Genomic DNA, 25,842 nt, shown 5'->3' with positions numbered 1-25,842 from the left:
CAGCGACCTCGGCTCTGCGCCCAACGGTCCGCTAGAAATTCCTGGCAAGGCCTCATAAACAGACGGCAGTTGTTTATCAACGGAATGCAGGACGACATGGTCCCTAGCATGGACATGTACTTGCGCACTGAAACCTTGGTACCGCCTCTCCATTCCGACGCCTTGCTTTGAAGTTTCTGAATTCTTTCGCTGGATGGTCTCACCAGGCTTGTGTGTGTATGAAACTCCGCTCCTAGAAAGACCAAGGTCCTCGAAGGCTCTACGGAGGACTTGTTGAAGTTTATTGCGAAGCCCAGTTCCTGTAAGAGGGACATTGTGGCCCTTAGACTGTCTCGTGTTTGTTCCCTGGACGAACCTCTGACCAGCCAGTCTAGATATGGATAGACATGGTGATCATCCTTCCTTAAATGGGCCGCTATAGGGGCCAAGCACTTGGTGAACGTCCTGGGGGAGGACTTTAGCCCAAACGGGAGGACCTTGAACTGAAAATGCTTTCTCCCGACGACGAACCTTAAATATCTCCTGTGTCGTGGGCGTATTGGGATGTGAAAATAAGCGTCTTGAAGGTCTAGTGACGATAGATAATCCATGGGTTGCACCGACCTGATAACCTCTTGGAGCTTTAGCATTTTGAATTTTAGGCTCTTTAGCCATTTGTTGAGTACCCTCAGGTCGAGAATGGGCCTCCATTTGCCGTTTGGCTTCTTGACAACGAAGAACCGGGAATAAACTCCTTGTCCTTCCTGTGCCACAGGAACTTTCTCTACCGCCCCTTTTCGCAATATAAGCGCCGCCTCTTGTCGTAGGATTCGGAGGTGGGGCTGTGTCGAGAATACAGGCGGAAGACGCGGAGGCTTGTCTTTGAATTGTAGCGCATGACCCATGCGAATCGTGTCTAGAACCCATCGATCTGTGGTGATGCATTTCCATCGGTCGAAGTGATGAGACTCGTCCCCCCAGGACGTTCCGAAGGCCGTCATTGGTTGCTGGTTTGCTTGTTCTTCGTCGACGACGGACCCGAGCCTCGCCGCCTGGAGGCTTGATAGTCCCTGCTTCTACGTGCCGACTGGGACGCTCGTCTGAACCCTTGTGAAGAGTACGAGGGCCTGTTAAATCCACGGTCCCTCGAGGCTCCAAAGCGGGAGTTTCCAGAAGCACCCCTAAAGGGGCGAAAAGAGCGAAAGTTTCTACCCGTTTGAAGGGCGCCGAGGGACCTAGCAGTATCCGTGTCTTCTTTCATCCCCTTCAACGCTTCATCAACTTTTTCGCCAAACAGGTGTTCCCCTTCACATGGCATGTCAAGGACTTTGTACTGGACTTCAGAACGGAAAGTAGTACATTTGAGCCACGCTTGTCGACGAAGCACTACTCCATGGTTGATTTGTTTGAAGCCAGACTCTGCTAGGTCAACTGCGATATTAATTGCGTGGTTCGAGGCCTCTTCGCCATCACGCACCAGTAACATAGCTGCTTTCCGGTGTTCGTCTGGCAGGTGTTCTAGGATAGGGGCTAGTTTGTGCCACATTTCTCTATCATATCGTGACACGATCGCTAAGGAATTGGCTGCTCTTACTGTCGTCGCTCCGACCGAGAGTACCTTTTTTCCAAAGGCGTCCTGCCTCCTAGCTTCGCTTTCCGGTGGCGTTGAACATTTTTGCTGTACCCTGGCCTTCCTAGCCGCTGCTGCCGACACCACCGAGTCAGACAGAGACTGATGTTAGACATTTTGGAGTGGACTCCGGAGCTTTAAACTTTTTCTCAATCCGTCCCTTTATAGCTGGCTCCGAGAACAGATGGCGCATCGTCTTGAGACCTTCTTGCCACACGTGGTCCAGAATTGGGATGGCAAATACCGATTTTCTCCTTTGACCCATATGGTCAAAAAGGAAACAGTCTTTCTTCTGCTCCTCAGGAATCAAGCCGAACTCGGAACAAGCTTTTCCCATCATTGCATGGAAGGCTCCCACATCATCCGGGGGAGATGGCCGTGTCTGGCTCCTCGTAGACTCTACCTCTACATCCGAACTCCATGTTGGGTCCCTCGACGGTGACAGGGAGATGTCTGACCCTGAGTCACCCAGTATAGAGTCGGACTCCGACAACTCACCCTCCTCCTGAGCTCGAGGACGATCTTTTACCGCCTGGGGAGCCGATGGGTGTTTAGTCGTTGAGCGAGCCGTACAAGTTTGCTCGTCGACAGAAGGTACAGAAAAAAGTGACAATGACGTCCCAGGTTGAGGGATCTGCGTATCCAGCCGCTGCAGGAGCTTCTGAAGAGTATTAAGCACATCCAGAGACAAAACCGTCTGGGGGGGGGGGGGGTCAGTAACGTGGATGATATAGGTACCATACCCCCACTCGCACTCGTCGCCGACGTGGAAGGCCGTAAGCCTAAATCCGATGGCTGCATAACCGTGTCACCCTCTCCTTCCGCCGAGCAGGCCGTGTCTGGCTGCAGTAAGACTTCAGGGGGGATCGGGTCATAGACCTCTGGCAGCCAAGCCATAGACTGAGTCTCCGTCGACGAAGGAATCCCAACCGCTGCTGCCTGAACGGTAATAGGCATCGTCAATGACACCGAGGTCGACGAGCAAGTCGTCGTCGAGCCCTTAGACTTCGTCGCCGATTTCGATGCCGACTTCCCGGCTGAAGCATCTCGACTCATGGAAGACCTGGGACGGTCCCCTGAGGAGGATTTTGACAGCGCTTGCCTCTCCGTCTTAGATGATGAGGAGGAGGAGGGCTTTTTATGTGATGAGGAAGATCCAGCATGCTTCCCCTTATGCTTGTCCTCAGTGCGGATTTCCACTGGCCGTACCTTTTTCGATGGAGGTTCCGACTTGCTCCTGGAGGCCGTGGAGCCAACTTCCGAAGCCGGGTAGGCACCCGATCCGTCATTAAGCCAGTCGACCAGCCTTCTTTTACGGTCCTTAAGGGTTTTTCGGGAGAAACCCTGGCATATCTCACATGTATCCGCCGTGTGGTGCGGGTGGAGACAGTAGATACAGTCCATGTGGCCATCTCCTTCATAAACTTTTTTGAGGCCACATGTTGCACAAGGGCGAAATAACGCTTTTCCAGACATAATTCTCCAGAATTTGAACGTCGCCGAAGCGAAACAGAAAAAACAACCTAGTTTCCACTAGTAGTAATCACGAGGATCCCACTACTTTGAAAGAAGGTTGAAATCTGAGGGAGCGCGCCTGTATTTATATCATGACGTCCTGACGGTACGGGCACGCATGATACAAAACGAGGTGGATAGGACGCATAAGCGTCGAAAAAGTTTTCCTACGGGAAAGGGTCTATATAATATACCGGGGATTCCCAGCCTGACGACGGGGAATATTCTAAGCATGTGAATCCATGAAAGATCCAATGCTGGAGAAACAATCAAACAATGTAGGTAATATCAGCGTCATTGACAAGGCTATTAAAGGCTAGTTCCATTAACGCCAATGCCATACCTGCAAAGAAGGGGCACGATTGTCATTTTCTCCTAGCATTGGATCAGTGTCTCCATGGGTATCTGAGTCTGAAATAAAGGGATACATCTATTTTAACGTTTATAGCAGCGCACCAAACATTCAGGCACCAGTGTGAAATGGCACCTACAAGGTGAATGACTGCATAAGGTTACAACATGAAGTTGGATCTTGGAGAGCATAGTCTGGCAGCGCCACTCCACAAGGTGCAGGGGCTACTGCATGTACACGATACAGAATTATAGTAGGTTCCAAGTCCTGCAAAGTCACGCTTCATGGTACGGGCTACAGATGTGAAAAGACACATTGCTGTAGGTCAAATGAGGTGGGCAACTTGACAGCACAAAGCGGTCCACCCGATTTGAGCTACAGACAGTACATACAGACCAATGCTGTACATGGAATCTATATGTTACGTGCGATTTAAAGGAATGTGAGCATATATAGCTGCGAGTCAGTGGAGTTTATGGCAGGAATATAAAAAGGGGAACGTTTTATGAGCCGGAAGTGCGGCAGCCACGAAGTATGGTAACCAATCGTTAAGGTAGCGTTTACCCTACTTTGTTAACCACAGCATAAATGTTCACATACACAGGCCGTGGCAGGGTTTGAAGTTGGGGGTGGGGAGGCTACTCAGCTGCTGCTACCCTAGTAAACCCTGGTTAGCTTGAAACCAGGAGCTACCTCGGGTCAAACATGTAAATGTGACATTAACTGTATTTGAGATTGAAAGGGGATGTAAACACAATGGTCCATACAAAAATCAATTTCGAAACCTGTGTGGGACCTATTCAATCATCCTCCAACACCTACCCCCACCCCATTCTCATCGCATTACAAGCCATTGACATACCTAGGTGTCGAGGCCACTAAATCTGGTTTGTGTAGTAAATCCCTCTAAATTACAAAAAACGGTGGTAATGACCAGCATCAGCTATGCCATGTGGCACTGTCGTCAGGGCCCCTTGAGGGGGCTAGGAAGACCATCGTGAGAATAAACATCATGTGCTTGGCCACTACAGCAACAAGTAGTTACAAAAAAAGTTTGGATGGCTCCCGAGTACGGTGTTGGCATATCAGATGAAACGTACCTTCAATCTACCCCCATGAGATTCCAACGCACTCGTTTCGGTCCAGAAAACACGGCTCATATTTCGAGTATCCTTGGATGAAAACGAAGGCTACAATTAAAAACGAGAACAAAAACTCTGCTCACTGGCATACAAACCGCTTCATGCGTTATATAAAAAAAATATTTTACAAGCCAGGCCATATCGTTTGCTCAGTCTCAACGGTTGGCAAATAGTGAATGTAATTTGAAATGCGCCGCATGTAAAGTTACGAGGCGCCAATCACTTCCTTTACATGAGCAACCGTATCCCAATACAAACGAGATACCCAATGCAGTCCCTCAGTCTCTGCATGTCAAGTCAGAGGGGCACTTTCATCAACATGGGAATGTTTAGAGCCCAGTGCTGACATCACGGGGACCGATTACAGTTACACCCAACCCTCAAAAGTAAAGTTTAAAAAACTCACTTGGGCAAAGGCACGTTGTAGTATTCGTGAACGGCAACGCCTCCGCACCTAGAGAGGAAAAATACATTGGGTTTAATGTAGTAAACAAGGTATCTTCGCAAATACCACCACGTTAAAACCCAAAACTTATCCCACCTCAAGGGCGTAGCCATCATCAACTATAAATGGCGAAAACAGCCAGAGCGAATGTCCCTCAGTCTCCGCGTGTCAAATCACAGAGAGGCACCTTTATCTGCATGTTATTTTAAGAGCCCAGTGCTGACATCATGGGGACAAATCTAAGAGGCGCTTTTATCTAACATGGCATTTTGAGATCCCAGAGCTAACATCGATCTCGTAAAAACTTTTCGCAGCACTCAAATATGCGCAAGCGTGTTGGAGTCGGACTCAGGAAGCTGTCCCACTCAATACCAACCAACGAATCGACTGAAGAATGTGGGTAGGGAAGTTTCACATATTAGACCCCCTCCGCCCAGCTTTAAAACTGGAACACAATTGAGAATAAGCGAAAAAAAAAAACATTCAGCCTCAATTCGTACCCATGCAGGCGTTTTAGATAAACAGTGCAAGGATGAGGACGTTACCGATGATTGGGCACTAAACAATGGACTGGGCACACGAGATTAATTGTCCCGCCATCCTCGTTTCAAATCGGATTAGAAACAGATATCCCCTCCCAAAAAAATAATAAAGCACGATTTTTACATAAACCAGAGGTTTTAGGCTACCACCACAAGCAGTTTAAAAGGTCAACTGATTTTCACAAAAACGCGCATTACAAACCCGGATCATAATTGCTATACTCTACTCGGGCACACTCACCCATCACAACAAAGTGGGAACCACGTGCACAAGCCATTGCCGCAAAACCACCTCCTGCCACGCGCACAAACCAGCCAGAAAGAATGAGATTTGCCTCGTCGAGTGCTTTATAGTACCACCGACTGAACATGGAAAACAGATTCACTGCCTAGCAATCGGGTAGTCCCGCCCACAAAACCGTCACACCACCCGACACCGTGGCGACCATATGAACATTGTGGGACATCTGTTTCTCACACAATCAGTGCTTACCGAAACGTTCGAAAAAAATGTACTGTTGATATCTTGGCCAGTCAGCATTTACGCTATTTAGAAGAGGGGCCTCCCCTCCTCCTGACCTGCCACCCTGGGCCCGCAATGGGATCGTGATAGCACTCCCCGGTCCTGGTTTGTGGCGATGGTTATGGTGGAATAGAGCAAGCAACCGAGGGGCATTAATGTGTTCCACAGTTTCCCCATGTTCTATCCTGAAAAACGTACACTTTCAAATCTACCAGATAATATAAACGCTGCCTACTGATTTTAGAGTCATGAATTTTTTACCTCATTTCCCCCCCCACCCCCCCCCGCCTCCGGACCTCTATTGGAGGATCACTTAAGGCATTCCGTGTCCGGGGTATACTGGTTTGAGCAGGGATACATGAAACAGCGAATTTTTAGAGTTGGTGGGGATTCAAGTTTTAGTGCCACAGGGTTAATAATGGCGAGCACAGAGTAGGGGCAGATTAGGGTGGAGCCTTTTTGGGCCTTTTAGTCGAATATACTTGGTGGGAAGCCAAACCTTGTCGCCAACTCGATACTGGGGGGGTGGGAGGGGGGGCTTCCTTTTTTTCTTTTTAAATCAGCAAAGAACTTGAGTGTTCTTAATTTCTTGAAGCGTTTCACGGGCCTTTTGTAATGTTTCCTTGATATTGGTATGCAATGACGTGACTGCGGGCATTTCCAGTTCAGTGGGCGGATCGAAAGTGGTGGTTTTTGGGTTTCGTCCGTAGAGGAAGTAGAAGTATGAGAATCCAGTGGCACTATGGATGCCATTGTAAGCATATTCTGCCACCCAGAGAAGGTCGACCCAACCGGCCTGGGGAAACATACATTGCAAGTACTGCTCCAGAGTCTGGTTAGTTCTCAGTCTGTCCGTTTGTGGGTGGTGACTAGTAGACAGACGGACATCAATTTGGGTCTTGTTGCAGCAGTGCTTCCAGAATTAGTATATAAACTGGCTTCCTCTATCAGCGACGACTGATGGAAAAGCGTGGATACGCACAATGTTGTTCAAGTGTGTATGGCTCCCTGCGTTTAATAGCCCTCTTAGAGCAATGAAGTGTGCCATCTTCGTTAGCAGATCCACCACTATAATGGTGTGGTATCCATTAGATGGGGGAAATTCTGTATTAAAGTCCAGGGACATAGTATGCCACAGGACAGGTGGTATCGGAAAAGGGTAGAGTAATCCAGAGGGTCTAGTCTTGGGCGTCTTACTACGAGCAGACATCACAAGTCTTTATATATTGGAATTTTTGCCAGGTGGGCCACCAATAGGGCTGTCGGATCTTTCCTAGGGTTTTGGTAATTCCAGTGTGACACGAGCAATGTGTCGTGAAAATTGCGTAATATTTCATTTTGCATTTGGGGTTCTGAAACAGTTGTTCCTGGTAGAACGGAAGTCCATTTTCAAAGAACGTTGCGGATCTTGTCACCCCTTCTTGCCATTGTTCCGGGGTTAGGGCTTGCTGGATGTCATGATGGAGTTGATCTAGAGGTGGGCTCATCAGCCTCAGTAGCTTGCTTCCTGGGATGATGGACACCGGTCCGGGGACTGTGTAGGCATCTCTCCCTTCGAGACTCCATCCTATGCGCAACAAGGCGTCGGCTTTTCTATTCTTGACTCCAGGGTGAAAACGTAATGACAGTCATTCAGAGAAGAACTGAGCCCATCAAAGTTGGGGGTGACTGTGCATGTGCAGATCGTAAATAATGCAGGTTTCGATGATTGGTATAGACCATGATACTATGCAGTGCGCCATTCCTTAAATGCTGCTTTTATGACCAGGAGCTCCTTGTCGGATATTGAGTAATTCATTTCCGCAAGTGAAAACTTTGACCAAAATGCCGCAAGATGTAGATGAGTGGTTATTGTGGGACAGCAGTGCCCCCACCGCAACACTGGAGGAGTCCGTATCCACCACAAAAGGCAGTTCAGGATTTGGGTGCTCCAATATGGGGGCTGTGGAACTGTTTTGAGTGGTCTAAAGGCTCCTTCAGCTTCAGGTGACCATTTGAACAGTTTGCGCTTTCGCAGTAGTGGGGTGAGCTATGCCCGAGAACCTAGGTATAGTCGGTAGAAATGTGCAAACCATAGAAAACTCTGCACAGTCTTAAATTGGCGTGGGCCAGTTTAGAATCACCCCACCTTCCCATTATCCATCTGGATACCACAAGGGGTTAATATAAAGCCGAGAAACTCCACTGTTGTGACGTGGAAAACACCACTAATTTTGCATACAAATGGTGCTGGCAAAGTTTACAGGACTGCCGTCACATGTTGTACGTGTTCCTCTTCAGTTGCAGAACAGAGGAGTATTCTGTCAATATAGACCATGCCGCAAACGTCCAGTAGTTCTCGTAGTACATTTGTCATGAAGAACTGGAAGGCCAGCGGGGTGTTGCACAGGCCGAAGGGCATTACCATGTATTGCAACAACCCATATTTCATACAGAAAGCAGTTTTCCATTCATCCCCTTTTATGCGGAATACGTGGTATGCCCCTCAAATCTAATTTGGTGTATATTTTTGCATCAGGGGCAGGGGGCATCTGTTCTCCGTTATCTTGAGCCCTCTAGTCAATACACGTCCAGAGGTCCCCTTCCTTCTATCAGAATGAAAAACACAGGATGCAAGGTACTTGGATGGCCGGATGAACCCAGTACCAAGGTATTGATGTTGATATTCCTGCAGGTGCCGATTTTCTTTTTCGGTGAGCGCATAGATAAGGCTGCATGGGGGCTGTTACCAGGTATAAGGTCAATCTGGCAAAAGTATGGCCTGTGCGGCAGAAGGGTATCGGCAGATTCTTTTCGGAAAAACATTCAAATTGTTGGTATCTTGGGGGTAGCTGCCCTGACGTGCTAGTTGACACCATCGCCCCCAACTTAAGCGCTCTATGGACTAGAGGCAGGTATGGATAACATGTATGCAAGCATTCTGACAGTAAGACCACAGCACGGGCCTTCCAATTAATGACCGGGTTATGAAGTTTTAACCAGGGAATGCTAAGCATAAGCTGGAAATCCAGAGCAGTGATTAGATCCAAAGTCACTCTTGGTGGCCGCCTTTACACAGCATCTCCACATCTTTGGTTTACAAGGATACAGGTCCCGATATCAGCGGCGAGCCATACACCGAAACCATGTTGCGTTACGCTCACCTTGTCTCTGCAGGGGTGTTGGGGCATGGTTGCAGCCCTCCCAGGGATGAGTTTTGTCCCAGGGCTGCAGTCACCTTCTACACCAGGGGAGTGACTCCCTGTAGGTGCACTTGTCCCAGAAACTTCACCTTGTTAATGTCTGGGCACTCAGTCCTACTTCTGGCAGGGGCGCTTAATTGCCAAGGACAGAGTTCCTTCACTGGTCCTATGCAGGCGGTAGACCAGGACAGCTGCAACTAACCCACTTCTGCTAAGTTGTGTTCTTGTTTTCAGCCTTCTCTGGTTTGTTTTTCTGTATCGTTCATCTCCCATTAGTTAGTTTTCATTTGTTCCTCTGTATGCTCGCTCCGTGTTTTATTGTCCGCTCCTTCACAAATCAAGTTCTTTTGCTCTTTCCCCATGTAGGTCACTGAAGCAAGGCCCTGGAGTTTCTGAGGGCGACTGCTGTGACCAGAGCAGTGAGGAACTGGATCTGCAGGTAACAGGTATGCTGTACTGTAGAGCTGCGCGTGCTTATGAATGGGGCATGGCTTTTCAGATTGTGAGATTCTAACCTTGTCTTTTGCAGTGATCAAGTTTGTGGAAGAAGTTTGCTGCGGAGAGATGCCAGAGCAGGGAATAGTAGGATTCCAGGGAGAGTGTCTCTTATGCAGGTTCGTGCGTCGGTAAGCACCACGTTGCTTTTTAAGTGCAAGATCCCCTACTCTTGTCGAATCCAGCAGCTTTCCGATGGCTATACAGAATTCTCAGCATCAGTCACTGCCCTCCCAGTGACTCCCACAGCCTGTTTCTTCGGTTTACTAGTAGTCTCAAGAAGTGGCCCGCCTTGCCACAATACAAGCACAACTGTCGCTGCTGACGTCTTTCCTCCTTTGAAAGGGGGTCCTCGCACACTACCCAACTGCATGGGCTCTGGGAGGTTCTCCAAGGGGCACCCCCGTACTTCATGAGGGCGCACAAACTGGCCGAGACTCAGCCTTGGTTCCGCCTGCCTTTCGCTCTTGCAGGCGGTGATTCAACTGGATCACTAAATCAATGTAGCCTGTGCAGCGCTCAGGTGGGTTAACCACCTGCCCCAGGATGGCTTAGTTCTCCTGAGGCCACGCTAGAGCAGGGTGGCCCTTTTTTCCTCTGGCCAATTTGTCGGCCACGAGTCGATTAAAGGCCATGACATAAACCAACAGGTCTTGTGACCCCTGCCGTAGAGCCAGTAGCTCGCCATCCAAAGCCACACCATGATTCTTACGAACAAACAGTATGTCCAGTTCTTGCTGGAAGGCGCCAAAAAAGAACTGCGGTGCAGTAACTTGGATATGGGGCACCCTCTTCCCACCCCTGTCAGTGGGACCCGGAAGAGGAACCTGGCCAGTTTGAGAGACTAACAACCACTCAGCCAAGTCGGTTTTCTCCTGATGAACTACCACCTTTTAATTGCATTTGTCTCAGAGCCGGCTGCATGCACCTCTGCCCACAATTCCCCAAAAGGGTGGACAGCTGATCCACCCCAGGATGCATGTGGCACACTATTCTGTTCTACAACAGGAAGAGGGACAGCTCGGGCATCATCCAACATTTACAGCAGTGGTTTCGGGCCACCAATGGATTTGTGACTGCTTGGTAGGGGGAGGGGACTTGTTGTAAAATTGGCCAGAATACCTCAATTGCCCTTTAGTGTGGTGTCACAGGTTTCCAGCTCACATCACCAGGAGCAAAGAGGACAACACATTAGCAATTAGGGTGCAACCAGTGGTTGGCCAAGCAGGGTGTATTTGCTGCATGTAAAAGAGTTGGGGGTGAAGGAGACTGAGTTAACAGGTGGGGGCTGAATTTTAGTGACTGGGCAAAGGTGCGTGGAGGGCGCCATGGGTATGGTTTATGTGTAAGGACATTATACACAGGTGAAGTGCCTCAAAGCGCTTCAGAGGTAAGAGGGGAAACAGAACTTGGTTATAAGACTTTTCATATTTTACATTATCCAGCCAGGGGTTGCCAAACTTGCTCAACAGCAGTGAGGGAACCTCAGATAGCCAGTTGTCACTCAGGCCGTCCATGAGCCAGTCAGGGAAACTCAATAAAAGGAGGGCGCCAAGGAAAACAAGTGGTGAGGTGGTCACAGTTGAAGTACACATGCCTGATGTCACTGTGCCTTTGTCACCTATAGGGCAGGTTTTGCAGGTGGTCACTGGGGCATCCCATATAAGGGGCGCATGAAGTACCTGTGGTAGCACAAAATGCAGCGCAAGGGTGCTTGCCTGGGGCAGTCAGGGCACCAGGCCAATTGAGGTTGAGGCACACAACTAGAGCAAGGAATGGGCAAAAACAAAGGGTTATGACCGAAGCCAGGGGGGTCAGCAAGGGCTGCAGGACACATGCAAGGGGGCCAAGGGAACTGGGAACAACCAGTGGTGCTGGCTGCTTTTGCAGGGACACAAGGAGGCGGGCAGTGCGGGAGTTCCACCTCAAGTGCCTCGACTTTCTGGGCCAGCAGTGGACATGCCAGTTGGGCCACCACCGGCATCGTTGGGGTGAAGAGCCACTAGTAACTACTGCCCCACTGTTATTCGGGTAGGTCTTCAGTCATGTACACCCCTAGACAGGTGAAGGAGCGTATTTGGGCTAGGGATTGATTTGTTTTCAATACTGTCACTAGACATGGGACCTGAAGTAACTAAGGAGAAGAAAGAAGAGCTAAGAAGACTATTGAAAACTGGACAAAGGTATTTTCCTTGTTAGCGGCAATAACTATGGAAAGGTTCCCCAAAAAAGGGCCGTGCTTTGGAAATACAAGGACAATAGTAGAATAGCACAAGCGCTACAGGGCACCAGGTTGGATTATGACTGGGATATGCAGGGGACCCCACTAGGGGCTGCAATGAAAGGAAACTGGAAAGGCACAAGGATGGCTGTAAGCCGACGGTGCTGAAGAGACAACTGGGTACCAAGAGGGTGATTTGCGCCAATGGGTTTGTGGTCAGGCTCTTCAGGGCCACAATTGCAATGGTATTTTTGGGGCACTTCAGGTAAGTGGGCTGGTCCCTACTGGGAAAGGCGAGCGTGGAAGGGCAGTGGGGATGTCACATTTACAGACAGGGGTGTCAGTATAAGAGTGAGAAAGTCAGAGATCAAGTGGGAAAGGTGGCTATGTGATGTTACAGATCAGACAGCTGCCCCATCTGGTTACTCAGATATTTGGTAGGCACCTCCTGGTTCACGAGGATAGGTCCCTTTGACCAATTCCACAGGGTGTTGGCAGCAACATTGAAGAAAGTAGGATGTCATGGGAAAGGATAGTCTTCACATGGGTTCAGAAAATGGCCAGCAACAAAAGCATTACAGGCAGGTATGCCAGGGTCAGCCACTCAGAAGATGGTTATGAAGTCAGATCGTTATAAGTTGTATATCCCCATTGAGAGGGCATGTGAGGAGCAAGGAAGGCTGGGACGTGGGCGTCGGGTGAAATGGAATGGGTGTGCTTTACAATAGGGTATTTGTTTCCGTTCCAGCGGGTCGGACAGTCTGGGTCATTGGCCATTCTTTCACCACCTGGGCAGAAAGATAACCCGAGCAGGGCCTAGGCGAGGGGCCCACAGACACTAAGCTCGTCTGACTAGTCACAACATGCAGGCGTGGCATGCTTTTCTCCCCATGGTGTGCTTATTTGGGAAGGGATCAGTTACTTAAGGAGATGCAGGATGGCATTAGAATTTTAGGGCAGATGCTTCGAGAAAGAAAAAGCATGGTCAGAAATGCTCCAAAGGAGTGTGTGGCAGGGAGCTGGGTCCAACAGACATGGAAAAAGTCTAGGAAACGGGTCAATACAAATATGAAATGAATTATGAAGCAGGAAGGGCTGGCTTTTGCCAGGCACCCGATTGTGCAGACCTGGTGGACTTTGCTAAAGATAGGGTTCATCCCGTCAGATGCCAGTATGGATACCTTCAACTTAGTGCTGTCAAAGGCAAGATGTACATAGTTTGTGATGGTATGAGAAATGTAACCAATGCTTGCGGGTCACAGGGGCCAGCCCCAAAACATGGTAAAGTTACAAGGATGCTCCTAGAAAAGGAGCACACTGCAGTCTTTTCACGAGCTAAAACCATTGGCTACATCCGCCAAGATGGGGCATACTGGCACTGATAATAGGGACGGTTGGGACTCAACTGATGCAGTGGCCTTGTTTGCTCCATTGACTAGTGACTTAACTGGCAGGGTGGGCTGTTCTCCCAAGAGCAGAAATGGAAGTGAGAAGGTCTCACCGGTTTGGAATTGGACTATGTGCAGGATTGGCAGAGCCACACGGGAAAGGCTATTTTGGCCCAGCCATACTTCAGGCCTGAGCAGGGCGGGGACTGCCCAATATGACGAAAGAGACCATATGTTTTTCTAATAAAATGTAATATTTCTTCCAAAATTCATAAAGGTCCATCTCATTCCATTGTGTGGACAATGTATGGTACACGATATATTATTGGGTAGGGGGACATAGCAGGGCCCTGCTATGTATTGTGGGTAGTGTAATAGGGGATATATAGGCTGTGAATGAGCAGTCAGGTGAACACCTGTGACTGTACTGGAGGAGCAGAGATGGTGTTAGTCAGCTATGAGCCAAACCAGCCCTGCAAGACACAGGACACTAGTAGTGCGCCCTGTGCAGACAGAGTGAAGTGCAGACCTGGTTCTGTAGTAACCCATAACTTGTTAGAATGGTCCAGCTCACTTTAGGTTAACATACAACTCATACAAAGGCTGCATGTTTCTGGATGAATGGCACCATTATACAAAGGAGTCACCTAAACACTTTCCATAGGAAGGCACATCAGACTGACAAACTAAACCTGCACATGGCATTAAAGTGCATGGGATAGCCATCTAGACAGGTACACGGAAGCTACCAAAACAGTACAAATCTAAAGCAGAGCCCTGAAAGATACCTTAGAGAAGCATCATGAGCAAAAACTCAACCTGTTGGTCCCAGCCCATGAGAATTCAGTACAACCGACATAGTGCCAACATTCTGCACTTTCACAATACAGCCAATCAGCACTACGTTAAGCGTGGAGTGCTGGGATCCACAGCTAATCTGGATTCCACCCAACCACTGTCCCATCACCCGTCCACCCAGCTAAGTCACCCAGCTAAGTCACATGAGTGGCCTGCACTCACCAGCTACTCCTGCACTGGTGAAGGGTTTGGTGCCCCTACAACTACCAGCACCTTCCCACTCAGCCAACTCCATGGAAACACCTTGGTCACAGTACATGCACCATGGAGTGCCAAGGCTTGTTAAATAGGTTTCTGAAATGCAAGACCCCAAGTTCCAAGGACTACATGTCATAAGACTACCGCCCCACATGTGCATCAACCAGCTCTTGCTGCATACCTTCACTCTGCTAAAAGTGCACTCCAACCGGCCCACCAAAGAACCCCCTACTGGCTGGCTAAAGGCATAGAGACTGAAAATCCAGCAGAATGTCTTGAGCACCTAAGAACAAAGCTTTGAACAATATTCTGGAATCATTGATGCAGCTGGTGTAGCTCCTCAGGCAGTGGTGGCAGCCAAACTTATGAGATGGTATAAAATCAGTCCCAATAGGCAATGAGGGGAACTTAGCTGCACAACTTTTGCATGGGGATTCAAATGCAAAGAGCAAAATACAGAAACCAAGCCTATGGCATTAGAGATACAGCAACTTTCCTGGTACTTAGGGCCAGGAATCAGGTTAATTCTGAAGGGGCGAAACCGATTCCAAAAGGGAGGCGAGATCTGCTATGGTGAACAAAGCTGTTCCCGACTTACTACCCAAGCCAAAGGAAAGCCAAAATGAACCTATGCGTAAGCTTTGGTCCAGATGCAATCAGATGCATGATTTTCTGTCGGTTTCCAGTGCACAGTGCAACCATTACACTGGTTGAAGTATGACAGCCTACTATCTAGTGGGCCAAAGATAAAGGACGTCAAAATTCACAAGGGTGCTTTGTTGGACCAACTGGGATTCCTTATCAAAATAAAGTTTTAGCTTGACGGCGCACTAGATGGCCCGGCAACATGCTTAGTTGCATGGTTACCAGGATGTCGGATGTTATTGGTTCAAGCAGCGTCACGTCTTTGGCGCTCATGCGCAAGCAAAGCTGGGCTCAACTGCGACAGTAGGATTCAGGTACCAGGCCTCTTCAGTGCGTTCTCAGTATCGTCCTTTTTTCGTCTTTTCGGGGTTCGAATCTGTTGCTGGAGTGGATGCAGGACCAATTTTTATCAGGAGTGCCTGCACCCAGCCCACCAATGGCAAGATATGCTCCCATGCATACCAGCAGTGTTCCCATTAGGGTCCAGTGGGGTTCACATGCTCTTGTGCACAAAACATATAGTGGATGGGACCAGAAAGTCAGTCACTTCGTGGCTAACCACACAAGTGACCTCAGCAACCTACAAAAGAAGCTTTTACAGGAAACTGCATGCCCAAAAGGAAATTTCAGCCCGGGAAGGACAAAGTACAAAATGGCCAAAGCAACAGACAAGAGCTTGTGGCACACTCTAGACACTGGTCAGCCATGAGCCACATACAGTAGGGCTTGGTAATAAGCAGTCAGCATTTTCCAAGACACATTGTACAAGTAAAAATTACTTCGGGGTGTCTAGGGGAATGAAACAGATGCTGTTGCAGGTTACTGAATAGTACGCACAATGGTAAGACAGCAAGGTCAAATGACTAAGAAATAACGTTTCTCAGTAGACATCTAGAAGGACGTGACAAGTTGGTCCGTTAACAATGCGCTAAAGCCCAGTGGAGTGCAGCTGAAGGCTGTGCTTGGGGTAAAAAGTGAAGATACAGACAAAATTGCTTCTGGAGAAATCCGGGACTCACATGGAGCGTTAGCACCGCTGCATGGTAATGAGCATTGGTCTGTGTCATACCAGTGTAGCCCTAGACCCATTAGTGGCAGGACACCCAAAGCTTGCCTGTGAGCCGTTAATGCTGATGGTAAAGACTACCCTTTCTGTGGACCACTATCCATTGGACCTGCTGCTGAAGAAAAAGACGCATAGTCTGCCGTGAATGTTACTATGAACTGCTGTCCTGTCTCGTGGTGAAACAAAAAAGGGAGAAAACCGGAATAGAACGGGGTGGGGCATTTTCTACTGATAAACTATCACCCACGGCTTATCTATAGGGCAATTCAAAAATCTCAGCAATATCGGCACTGACCCTCGCCCCCCCACCTACTACCACCATACTAGTAATTCCCACTAGCAAAACAATCGTCAAAAAGTCTAGTGATTCACTTGCAGATACCCCTCCATCTAACCTACTTCACCCCCTCTGGTCCTCCACCACAATAAAATCAATTGGTACAAGACCAGGCAAGTCAGTACAGGTGCATCTAGGGGCCGCCTCCCACAAAGGCAACTATACCAATACGTAAGCCACCCCAAGCAGCTCCACCGATTTCCAGCTTTGTGAAAAGTCCCCCCTTAAGGAGGATTGTCCCACTCCGGGCCTCGAAGGCCAGAATCTTTGTGTTCAAGATAACCTTCAATATTCATGAGAACAGATACATTTAGAATCATTCACTGTATGTAAATATGAACCGCAAGGCGAACTGGTTCCAGCCCTCGAGTTTGTCCAAGCCAGATATAAATCATGTATGTATTCTATAGTGCCCAACGAATGATCCATTGTTTTTAATAGCAAGAGGACAGTAGTCATCCCTGGTTTTGGAAGCTGCCTTCATCCAAGGAATCCAAAACCCATACAATATTTAAAAAAGCCATATTTGTGTGGGAGCAAGACATGCTAGAAGCCTGCACTTAAACGGGTTAACTCAGTCTGACAAACATAAGTGGTTAGATAAGGTTGCATTAAATTAAACAAATTGTGCAGAAACCAACATGGCTTTATAGGATGGGGAGAATGGATTACTAGTACCATGGGCTGGTGCTGCTATGCTTTGTAAAATGACAAAACCAGAATGAAATGCCACTGGGCAGTTGCCACCCGAAAACCATGTTCCGCATGTACAGCCCGCCATCTAGTTCGTAACCCGCAAAAGTTCATTGTTAAAGTCTTGAAAATTGCATCCATGGCGTTACAAAACTAAACTGGCTGCAGTTTCATTATGCCTGTGACAAAGTGCCAATAGGGTAAACAAAATTCGGTCAACCCCACCAAGGAGCAATTCTGAGGCGAGAGCTAGTTACAGGAATACTAGCATCGGGACAGCATCAGCTCTGTAGGGATCCAACCCTTACACTTGGCTAAGACCAACTGGTTCAATTGCTTTACAGCACCTAATCTGACAACGCTATATATATGAGAAAGAAGGCAAACACTGCATGGTCCCATCCCCAACGAAATCCCAAAAATATCCTGCAGCAATAGCTTGCCCAAAGATCCAACCCAGGGAAGGCCAACAGCGAAGGACTGCACTGCCAGTTTCAATTCAAATTTTACAATAAAAACGTCTTCCCAGTAGCAGGGAGGCTAGCTAATGCGTTTCGCCACACACCTATATATCTTATTTTGTATAAACCAGTTTAACACGTGTCGGCTGACATCTTACATGAAGATATTGGGGAAATGTCACATTTGCACATGGACCCTGAATTTGAGTTGCTTTATAAGATGGGCGTTTCGCGCCTGTTGCATTCGAAATCAAACATCTGTTAGGTATTTTGTTACACTGACAGGGATTTATTTAAAAAACCTCAGGGGTAAGGGATTAAATAGTGAGGGTAGGCACAAGTACATGGAGAGATGGGAACCCCAATTTTCGAAGTAATTCCTGCCGGTAAAACAGGCTAAAAAGTACTCCCAGCACAACCAAAAAATGCAGTCGCGGATACCAGTTCAAAGTGGCAGATAGTACCCAAGGTACCACCATTATGAATGAGGTCACTTACAACGATGGACCATGCCAGAATCAAAAGTAATCTTTATTTTGCCAACGCAGATTTAAGCAAACATTTGAATTGGCTTCTTATCACTGGAGAATTTTCACGCTCTGCTTCTGAAAGGAAAAAAAAACTTGGTCAAAGCAATCCGTTACATAACCACAGCCTTTTTACGTACTTCCCAGTGTAGCACAAAATGACATCTTGCCTAGCAATAATGATAACTTGTAAGCAGACAGCAGCCATCACATGCTCTTACGATAAGCCAAAAGGTGCTCACATGGTCGTATTAGGTCTCAGATGGTAGTGCATGTACATGTATCTCATGGTCGCGAGACTCGAACTAGACGTTTTTCCACATCATAGACCACCATGGAATGAAGAGAACAGAATTCCAAAGCAAAGCTTACCAAAATATTGCCGCCAAAGCATTATATAACCAAAGAGCCTTCTAGGACATCTGCAGGAGAAGAGAAAAATAAAAGATGGTAAAACATTTGGAGAGCGTCCCATCCTAAAACATGTACACCCAAGACAACTCGTGTAGTTACTTGCACCCTGGAGATGTGCGCGCTGGGAGTACGAGTTAATTTGGACATACAGTTTATAATCTAGCGTGCTACCACACCAAACACATGGCCTTGATTCTCAATTAAGGAGCCCAAATGAACCGGATTTCCCGTAATGTTTATCCCCAGAGTGCCTGATTATACCCAACTAATTTAACAGGACCTGCATCTCTTTAACATGCGCACAGGTACCCATGACATTTAAGTCAGTCACAAGTGCACCAAACCTCCGAGTTACCAGAGCGTTATGGTAGCTAGCAAAATGGACATGGTAGCAAAATTCCAAGCCAGTCAGGATTAGGTGGCATTTGTCACCAGGTAAATCATAACCATCGACTTGAGGCAACTTCCCACCTTAACCCAATTGGTCAACCATAGGAGGGTGATCAGAGCTGAAACTTATTGCAGCATGGCCAGTCTAGGACACCGACACTCAAGGTGGCAGGGGAATTATTTGGTGGTGCATGCCACGCCACCTCAGATGGACAATTAGGCTGCAGCTTCTGAAAAGCCAGACTAGTGATACTTTAAAACTAAACAAATAACCTTGCAACAGGGTGCAAAATGCATCTACTGGTTGCAACATTCAAAATCAGGGTAACTCACTGAAACAGGTCTGGCACGTTATAAATGCCACCAATGAGTCGATATTTACATTATGCAACACAATTGTAAGGGAATAAAGACGACTTGCAGTCTTCCAAAGCACTGCTGGGGAAATTGTGCAGACAAGTTTTCTAGGAGTGCAATACTATAGGGCGCAGTCAATGCAGAGGGGCTTTACACAAGTAGAATCACTATGCAGGTTTCTAAATATGAAACCGTGGGGTGTAGGACCAAGGATTTGGGGCATTGGATACAAATGTACATATGGTTAGCCCTGGCAACTCCTAGCAAGATCGACCCACAAAAATTAGTGTTCTTCCCAGTGCTTCGCATTCCACCAATAACTAAAAATGGTGCACTCAGTGGTCAGTATTAAAAAGTGGCTGTTTGAGAACCTAGTTCAGCTGAGGCAGGCATCAGTGAAGCCATGAGGCACTGTCGTCAAAGGCCACTGGGTGGACTAGGAAGACCATCGTGAGAAGATGCATCATTTGCCTGAACCGAACCCATGCAAATAGATTGCCCCCAAAGTCTAAGCCACCATCTTAGCCAAGCATCTTACCTCCATAGGTGCCAACGTCAGCAGTGTTGCAGCAAAGGTAGAATCAGCTACATGTTTACCCTTAAGGAAAGAGCAATTGAGAATTACAATGAGAACGGCTGCAGCACAGTACAGCTCGTGCAGCCTACATTAGTAAAACCAGTCGTGGGTTATTGAGAGCATAAAAGTCCCGAGTGCTGGCATTCCCCAGTACACTTCTATTGCCATCAAAGCATAATCAGTTCTGGCATTACAGGAGTGTGCTATGGACTAACACATGGCTGAAAGGTGCATGTACAAAATAAAACCACACAGCTGAAGCTTTTACAGTAATCGACATTTTAGGAGTAAAATGAATGAGGAGCCATATTGTGGCGTTAACTAGCCCAGGAGGTTACATGGCTGCTCATAGGCCTGTGATAAAGCTTAGTGTTCCTCACTCTTAGGCCATAGCTACCCATTCTATTGTGAATATGCATTGCGAAGTTTACTGTATTGTGAAACACAGGCCTCTCCCACAATACAGGACTCATATTCGTTTCTCCATCTAGGTCTCGCCTACTACAGGAGTTTCAAAACTAGGTGTATCCTCCCCATTATCTGCCATGGTTTGGAAAATGTACTGCGAAACCAAGGCCTCTCCCACTACACAGGACTGAAACCTAGCCCTATATTGTATTGAGAAACCTAGGCCTCTCCCCCATTATACAGGACTCAGTTAGGTGTTTTCCCCTATACCCAAATTTGTGAAAGCCACGCCTCCTACTGTACAGGGTCCTCAAATATATCCCCATATCTTATATTGTGAATCCTACTGTACTGTGAAAGGTCCCTAAACCAAGGCCTCCATCATATAGCGAGGTCCTCGCCCACCATACATCACTGAAGATGAACATCGAAGCCTTACACTGGACACATGACGCACACACCGTAGAATGCAGCTATGGCTATGCTCATCCGGTCTAGCAGCACAGTCCACACTTAAAAGACCCAGCCACCCAAGCCGTAAACCGTCGAAAAAGCACACAATCTAAAACTTTTAGAACTCCAGCACATTACATTGACTACGGTCACCGAGGGCAGTCCAAGCAGGGTGAGGCCATACGAATGGGGAGAGCGCTATATAAACCAAATACAATACTGCTACCCAGCAAACTCCATAGCCACATACGGGTCACCCCACTAAAAGCAAGGAGCTCAGCAGTCAGATCCATAGAGTTTGTTCATCAATAGAAATCAGGTTCGGGATAGACTCATCATAGGCCTCCTTGCGCAAGTATTGGGAAGTCAATTAAAAACAAGTCAATTAAAAACGAGTAAATAAATTAATCAGCTTGTACCTGGTGTGGATTGCAGTCGCAGACTGTACCGATGCAGGCTCACTGTACAATAAAATAAAGTATATATTAAAACAAGCTTTGGCCCAGAAGGTAATCAGTTGTATTCAGCATGTCTCAGTCATCTAGACGTGTTTCATATACAATCAAACAATGTAGGTAATATCAGCATCATCGACAAGGCTATTAAAGGCGAGTTCCAATAACGCCAATGCCATACCTGCAAAGAAGGGGCACGATTGTCATTTGCTCCTAGCATTGGATCAGTGTCTCCATGGGTATCTGAGTCTGAAATAAAGGGATACATCTATTTTAACGTTTATAGCAGCGCACCAAACATTCAGGCACCAGTGCGAAATGACACCAGCAAGGTGCATGACCGTGCATAAGGTTACAACATGAAGTTGGATCTTGGAGAGCATAGTCTGGCAGCGCCACTCCACAAGGTGCAGGGGCTACTGCATGTACACGATACAGAATTAAAGTAGGTTCTAAGTCCTGCAAAGTCACGCTTCATGGTACGGGCTACAGATATGTGAAAAGACACATTGCTGTAGGTCAAATGAGGTGGGCAACTTTGACAGCACAAAGCGGTCCACCCGATTTGAGCTACAGACAGTACATAGACCAATGCTGTACATGGAATCTATGTTACGTGCGATTTAAAGGAATGTGAGCATATACAGCTGCGAGTCAGTGGAGTTTATGGCAGGAATATAAAAAGGGGAACGTTTTATGAGCCGGAAGTGCGGCAGCCACGAAGTATGGTAACCAATCGTTAAGGTAGCGTTTACCCTACTTTTTTAACCACAGCATAAATGTTCACATACCCAGGCCGTGGCAGGGTTTGAAGTTGGGGGGGCTACTCAGCTGCTGCTATCCTAGTAAACCCTGGTTAGCTTGAAACCAGGAGCTACCTCGGGTCAAACATGTAAATGTGACATTAACTGTATTTAATATTGAAAGAGGATGTAAACACAATGGTCCATACAAAAATAGACAAACATCAATTTCGAAACCTTTGTGGACCTATTCAATCATCCTCCAACACCTAACCCCACCCCATTCTCGTCGCATTACAAGCCATTGACATACCTAGGTGTCGAGGCCACTAAATTTGGTTTGTGCAGTAAATGCCTCTAAATTACAAAAAGCGGTGGTAATGACCAGCATCAGCTATGCCATGTGGCACTGTCGTCAGGGCCCCTTGAAGGGGCTAGGAAGACCATCGTGAGAATAAACATCATTTGCTTGGCCACTACAGCAACAAGTAGTTACAAAAAAAGTTTGGATGGCTCCCGAGTACGGTGTTGGCATATCCGATGAAACGTACCTTCAATCTACCCCCATGAGATTCCAACGCACTCGTTTCGGTCCAGAAAACACGGCTCATATTTCGAGTATCCTTGGATGAAAACGAAGACTACAATTAAAAACGAGAACAAAAGCTCTGCTCACTGGCATACAAACTGCTTCATGCGTTATATAAAAAACATTTTTTACAAGCCAGGCCATTTCGTTTGCTCAGTCTCAACGGTTGGCAAATAATGAATGTAATTTGAAATGCGCCGCATGCAAAGTTACGAGGCGCTAATCACTTCCTTAACATTAATGCAACCGTATCCCAATACAAATGAGATACCCATTACAGTCCCTCAGTCTCTGCATGTCAAGTCAGAGGGGCACTTTCATCAACATGGGAATGTTTAGAGCCCAGTGCTGACATCACGGGGACCGATTACAGTTACACCCAACCCTCAAAAGTAAAGTTTAAAAAACTCACTTGGGCAAAGGCACGCTGTAGTATTCGTGAACGGCAACGCCTCCGCACCTAGAGAGGAAAAAATACATTGGGTTTAAACAAGGTATCTTCGCAAATACCACCACGTTAAAACCCAAAACGTATCCCACCTCAAGGGCGTAGCCATCATCAACTACAAATGGCGAAAACACAACAGCCAGAGCGAAAAAATGAACATTCTGTCCCTCAGTCTCCGCGTGTCAAATCACAGAGAGGCACTTTTATCTGCATGTTATTTTAAGAGCCCAGTGCTGACATCATGAGGACAAATCTAAGAGGCGCTTTTATCTACATGGCATTTTGAGATCCCAGAGCTAACATCGATCTCGTAAAAAAACTTTTCGCAGCACTAAAATATGCGCAAGCGTGTTGGAGTCGGACTCAGGAAGCTGTCCCACCCAATACCAACCAACGAATCGACTGAAGAATGTGGGTAGGGAAGTTTCACATATTAGACCCCCTCCACCCAGCTTTAAAACTGGAACACAATTGAGAATAAGCGAGAAAAAAAAACATTCAGCCTCAATTCGTACCCATGCAGGCGTTTTAGATATCAAACAGTGCAAGTATGAGGACGTTACCGATGATTGGGCACTAAACAATGGACTGGGCACACGAGATTAATTGTCCCGCCATCCTCGTTTCAAATCGGAAAAAAAAAAAATCACGCTTTAAAAAATATAAAAGAGTTAGGATAATACAACAATCAGTTGCTTAAAATGTCAACTGGTTTTCATAAAAACGGGCATTACAAACGCGGATCATAATTGCTATACTCTACTCCGGTGTGGCACACTCACCCATTAGAACAGAGTGGGAACCACGTGCACAAGCCATTGCCGCAAGACCACCTCCAGCCACGCGCACAGACCAGCCAGAAAGAATGAGAATTGCCTCGGGAAGTGCTTTATAGTACCACCGACTATGAACATGGAAAACAGATTCACTCCCTAGCAATCGGGTAGTCCCGCCCACAAAACCGTCACACCACCCGACACCGTGGCGATCATATGAACATTGTTGGACATCTGTTTCTCACACTATCAGTGCCTACCGAAACGTTCGAAAAAAAATGTACTGTTGTTGATATCTTATGACGGTTGGCGAGTCAGCATTTACGCTATTATTTAAAAACGACAATAAAAACATGTTTATTGTCGGTTCTAAGAAACCTTTGCATTTTGCCTAAGAGTTCAAACCTAGTTAGTTCACAGATCTTACATTCCGGCAGATCGCTTCTATGCATAACGCATGTGAATGACCCATTCAGAAATGGCCGCTTGCCTTTCGGAGGGGCGTCAGATCCACATCCGCCTGCTTTAGTTCGTTCTACATCCCAGAGTTTTAAAAATAACTAGACGGCCAACATTCTATAGTTGATACAGCACAAAGTCAGGGACCCAAGGACGCCATACTAGTGAAATATAAACTGTCCAATCGCCAGCATTTCCTTTGGTCAGCCCGAAGAAAATTGGCAGAATTGTGGCTTTACCTTTACTGATTTTACTTACTGGACAAATAATACCCAAATATAAAAAAGAGTCCTACTGTGTTTTTGACGGAGTTATGTTTTACACTTTTAAAGTAGATAGTTAAATAATGAAATAAAATATGTCCGAGAAAATTCCAACATACCAATTTCCACTACTCTATCATCAAGAAACCACATGCTCATACAGTTCAATGGGATCATAGGCCAGAATAACCTTTGCCCCTTCCCAAAAATGTACTAATTCTATGTCAAGACCATGAGGCTTGGATTATGCTCAACTCTACTCTTTACTTCTGGAGCAGTCCATATAAAAACATCACAACCATAGTGACAAACAATAAAAAGAACTACAATTCCCTCGAACATTACGTGTTTTTGTAGTTTATTGTTAATTGGTTCTTGCTTTCATGTGGCTTCCTGCATCCATCACAGTCCGGTTAATCCAATATAACTTCCCTTGACGTCATTCCTTCTTCCTCTTTCTTTGCTACTCGAGCAGCAGATAAGGGAAACTTTTATTTTTCTTTTATCAGACAGTGTAATGATATTACTGGTTACAGTGTGTGTATGAATGTAATGCAGCAGGCGAAGGCACGCAGCGTGGCGAAGCTTTTCTGCATAGCAACAATGATAGAATGTGACGGCTGAGAGGGCCCCAGCGTTCGGCTAATGTGGCGACAGGAGGCAGTAGCTTCACGGAAGTCGCACTAAGGCGCGACAGGTCTCTGAGGGGTTCCGGTGCTGCTTCATACTTCCGTGAAGAGCCGCCATTGCAGTAGGGGCACAATCAGATTCCTTGTCCGGAGGTATACAAATTTTAATAAAGACTGAGGAGCGAAAGATTACAGCAGTGCCTTCTACTGGTCAATAGGCGTACCGCACCCAAACAAGATCGCTGATAACATTTCAACGGGCGCAGACCCAGGATGCAACAATACGGTCACAGTCCCAAGGAAAACTGCACGCAACTCCAGGGGGTCATTGTTGCCTATGGATAAAGGCCTAATGAAGGATGCACACACGGAGGGATCAGAGGAACGTCTTTATTCCTTTTTCACAACGTAGTAACTGCCGCGCCTGGCGCGCATTCCCCAGAACCCCTTTCTCCATTCCTCCCTCATCAGACTCCGCCTCCCCAACGGAGGGGGCCGAGAGTCTTAACCCCTTAACCACCGGGTAACACTACCCCCGAACAATATGTCCAAACATCAACTTAACACTCTTCAACAAGTCTCATCGGTTTCCTGATGATTCGTCGTGGCCTCTCACCTTGAGCAACGGGCTCTGAAACATCTTGAGTTTCCACTCTCTGACTCGTCCCTCCAGGATCTCCCT

At 47.1% G+C, this 25,842-nt stretch overlaps 1 long non-coding RNA gene and 10 other non-coding genes across 15 annotated transcripts in view; all 11 read right to left on the bottom strand.

Moving 5' to 3' along the window:
• LOC138526320 (uncharacterized) overlaps positions 1-23,954 on the bottom strand; it is a 174,753-nt gene extending 150,799 nt beyond the window's left edge. For 4 of the 5 annotated variants that reach the window (XR_011283556.1, XR_011283558.1, XR_011283555.1 and 1 more), the window contains exons 1-11: positions 23,816-23,954; positions 22,998-23,045; positions 22,548-22,619; positions 21,435-21,502; positions 21,218-21,259; positions 19,899-19,958; positions 18,572-18,621; positions 18,171-18,277; positions 5,025-5,072; positions 4,577-4,648; positions 3,468-3,535 (exon numbers count right to left, since the gene is read on the bottom strand). This is a non-coding gene — a long non-coding RNA (uncharacterized lncRNA). Of the gene's footprint in view, positions 1-3,467; positions 3,536-4,576; positions 4,667-5,024; positions 5,073-18,170; positions 18,278-18,571; positions 18,622-19,898; positions 19,959-21,217; positions 21,260-21,434; positions 21,503-22,547; positions 22,620-22,997; positions 23,046-23,815 lie in introns of all 5 variants that reach the window. The other variant, XR_011283557.1, reaches the window with a different exon arrangement.
• On the bottom strand, positions 4,407-4,495 carry LOC138565397 (small nucleolar RNA SNORD35). Its single transcript, XR_011301283.1, has one exon. It is a non-coding gene; the product is annotated as a small nucleolar RNA SNORD35 (small nucleolar RNA).
• Positions 4,890-4,978, bottom strand: LOC138565475 (small nucleolar RNA SNORD88). The gene has a single exon (XR_011301340.1). It is a non-coding gene; the product is annotated as a small nucleolar RNA SNORD88 (small nucleolar RNA).
• On the bottom strand, positions 5,211-5,300 carry LOC138565478 (small nucleolar RNA SNORD88). The gene has a single exon (XR_011301343.1). It is a non-coding gene; the product is annotated as a small nucleolar RNA SNORD88 (small nucleolar RNA).
• Positions 18,452-18,532, bottom strand: LOC138565381 (small nucleolar RNA Z195/SNORD33/SNORD32 family). The gene has a single exon (XR_011301268.1). It is a non-coding gene; the product is annotated as a small nucleolar RNA Z195/SNORD33/SNORD32 family (small nucleolar RNA).
• LOC138565402 (small nucleolar RNA SNORD35) lies at positions 19,744-19,832 on the bottom strand. Its single transcript, XR_011301286.1, has one exon. It is a non-coding gene; the product is annotated as a small nucleolar RNA SNORD35 (small nucleolar RNA).
• LOC138565422 (small nucleolar RNA SNORD50) lies at positions 21,072-21,142 on the bottom strand. Its single transcript, XR_011301302.1, has one exon. It is a non-coding gene; the product is annotated as a small nucleolar RNA SNORD50 (small nucleolar RNA).
• Positions 21,325-21,397, bottom strand: LOC138565388 (small nucleolar RNA SNORD34). Its single transcript, XR_011301274.1, has one exon. It is a non-coding gene; the product is annotated as a small nucleolar RNA SNORD34 (small nucleolar RNA).
• LOC138565398 (small nucleolar RNA SNORD35) lies at positions 22,378-22,466 on the bottom strand. The gene has a single exon (XR_011301284.1). It is a non-coding gene; the product is annotated as a small nucleolar RNA SNORD35 (small nucleolar RNA).
• On the bottom strand, positions 22,863-22,951 carry LOC138565474 (small nucleolar RNA SNORD88). The gene has a single exon (XR_011301339.1). It is a non-coding gene; the product is annotated as a small nucleolar RNA SNORD88 (small nucleolar RNA).
• Positions 23,195-23,284, bottom strand: LOC138565480 (small nucleolar RNA SNORD88). Its single transcript, XR_011301345.1, has one exon. It is a non-coding gene; the product is annotated as a small nucleolar RNA SNORD88 (small nucleolar RNA).
• Positions 23,955-25,842: the final 1,888 nt, after the last annotated feature.

Source organism: Ambystoma mexicanum, chromosome 1q (assembly GCF_040938575.1).
Source record: "Ambystoma mexicanum isolate Mex_15411 chromosome 1q, UKY_AmexF1_1, whole genome shotgun sequence".
In the NCBI taxonomy this organism is placed as follows: domain Eukaryota; kingdom Metazoa; phylum Chordata; class Amphibia; order Caudata; family Ambystomatidae; genus Ambystoma; species Ambystoma mexicanum.
This window is presented reverse-complemented; position numbering and strand designations above follow the sequence as displayed.